The sequence below is a fragment of the Pollicipes pollicipes genome, unplaced genomic scaffold (genome assembly GCF_011947565.3).
Source record: "Pollicipes pollicipes isolate AB1234 unplaced genomic scaffold, Ppol_2.1 Scaffold_4002;HRSCAF=4701_pilon_pilon_pilon, whole genome shotgun sequence".
NCBI classification, from domain to species: Eukaryota; Metazoa; Arthropoda; class Thecostraca; order Pollicipedomorpha; family Pollicipedidae; genus Pollicipes; species Pollicipes pollicipes.
This window is the reverse complement of record NW_023596420.1, coordinates 41105139-41107430: the sequence shown is the minus strand read 5'-3', so window position 1 is coordinate 41107430 and position 2292 is coordinate 41105139. Positions and strand designations below refer to the sequence as shown.

Genomic DNA, 2292 nt, shown 5'->3' with positions numbered 1-2292 from the left:
TTCAAGTACCAACTCCTCATTTATTTGGTGACACTGAACACTGGACAATCAAGGTAGGCCATCTTGCCTGTAAGAAGCACTACACACAAGCTCAGTAGCCTCGGCGACGAGCGCACAACGGCCGTTCGACTGTGAGCGTGACCACAGTACATCGCGTTTGCTTCGTTCTACGATAGACGCCCGCGTGCCCAACTGGCACTCGGCAGTGCCTCTTGTGCCAGACAGGTACGATAGAGGAACAGCAAACTGTCACACAGCCTTGAACACAACGAAATAGGGCGAACAGCTCTGTCTTCGACCGGCTCGGACCGAGCTCACGGGCGCTTTATGGTGCGTCTCGACCACGATCGGCAGCGAAGCCAGGAGCGCGTCGCCCAGTGAAGCCAACAGATGTGGACGCCGTGGCATCACGACTCGCCGCCGTCACTTCTTGCCACCTGCAACACAGCAGCTGTTGAAGACGCCTGTCGTCGAGGGGTACGCGCATGCCGCGAGACCTTGTCATGATACAACGATGGCCGAGTTATCCCGACGAGACCATAGCATGAGTGGAACTTTCCAAACCGTCAGGGAGGCTAAAACGTGAGAGGGGTTAGGAAGTGACGTGGTTCCCAGACTTTAAAATGGGCCTATTTGCATTGTAGACCAACAATCGCCGACAAATTACGACGCATCTTACCATGGGTTGCAAATTTTAGTCTTTAAGACAGGTAGCAGCCCTGAGATTAATTCACCAGGAGCGTCTTGCCTTTTGACATCAGCGGGGGCACATCAGCAAGCCTACCTTGCCAGATTTTGGACCTCGCACAAACCAACAAGCAAAGCAAGCCGCTTCCACCACCGGGCTTTGCTTTGTAAAAGAGGTGAGGCGAAAATCACTACAATCAGCTCCCGTACCTTTCTTTCCACCTTTGGCCTCCTTGGGCGCCTTCTCACCCTTCTTCGCTTCGCTCTTGGTAGCCGGAGCGGCGGGTGCCGCGGCGGCTCCCTTCTCTACGAACGAAATTAGCTGCGTTCAGCCGACCACAGTTTGCACGAGCACCGCCACCTCTGCAGGTCTGGTTCGACTCCTGACGCCTTCCATTCGCGGATTAGTTGAATAGCTTCCGGTGATGTGTGGCGACGTATGACGGGGGTCGCGCACAGATTGCATTTTCGGATAAAATGTTACAGCTTTTCCTTAAACCCACCCTGGTGGTCGCCAACCCGATAGGAGTTTCGATTTTGGACAACTTTAGTTCTATACTCACAGCCCACATAACACGTGCACACGATCGACCGCAGTAAAGTTATGATTACCGCAAAACGAAACAGAACAGCCCATGCAGGCGCGGGCTTTGCAAAAAATGCGCGAGTACTCACTTGGTCCTCCCTTGCCCATCGTTGCGGTGTGGTGGCGGCGGTCCTGCTATCCCGATGTCCTTTCTCGAAGTCTCTCCTACAGCGAATGAGCCGGAACGCTGCCGCCGACGCTGATCGTCGAGCACTGATCCGGTGCGGGCCGGTACAGGGCCGCTGCGCAGAACGTCGGTCGGCAGCGGCCTGCTCAGGACCGGCCCTGCCCAGAATGCATCGCCCGCGTCCAACGACCAGAATAGCTTGGCAGGTGGCGTGTCCCATCGTGGCTGTCGGAGACGTGTTTTCGGCAGTTTCGGAATGTAGTGCCCTTGAAGTTCCTCGTTGGGTACGTGCTGCAGCCTGCTATAACTGGAGAACATTTCGGTTTCTTTGGGTTAACTGTCGTCGGTTAAACGACGAGAAGTCTGTCGGGCCATACTATTTCTACAGTATGAGATTACGGGTAGAGAGAACGGAAGGAATCCGAGGTGATGCCACAGCCAGCAGAGTATTGCTTTTCAATCATCGCAGCTCGCATCAATATTTCAAGCCAGTCATTTCTACAGAGCGTTCGCGATCGCCGTGTCGAGCCTGTCCAGATGACGGGGTTCAGGCGGACGCCTCGCCAATAGCGGCCAGCCGCGCTGAGCCCATGCTAACTACGGAGGACACGTTGCCGCATTGTAGAAGGGCGACCTGCACGTGTCCTGGCGAGGGTGGATCATCCCAGTACGGGGAACGGTTTCGTCACGCAGATGAGTTGGGTGATTTCAAGCCGCTGTACAACAGGAGGCAGCTCTCCGGACCGAAAATGAGGTCCCACTGATTTTCGAAGAGACGTTTTGTTCTGGAAGACAGGATGTTCAATTACGTAAGGATCCGGCGTGACGTAAAGCCAATGTGATCGAAAGCATTCCTCCAGTAGATTGGGATCAGTGATGCATAGGTGTTGGG

The 2292-nt window shown here is 54.8% G+C and overlaps 1 long non-coding RNA gene across 1 annotated transcript; it reads right to left on the bottom strand.

The window, feature by feature from the left end:
• On the bottom strand, positions 1–1520 carry LOC119093823 (uncharacterized). Its single transcript, XR_005093685.1, has 3 exons — positions 1363–1520; positions 898–993; positions 1–437 (listed from the first exon to the last, which is right to left on the bottom strand). It is a non-coding gene; the product is annotated as an uncharacterized LOC119093823 (long non-coding RNA).
• Between the last annotated feature and the right edge of the window lie 772 nt (positions 1521–2292).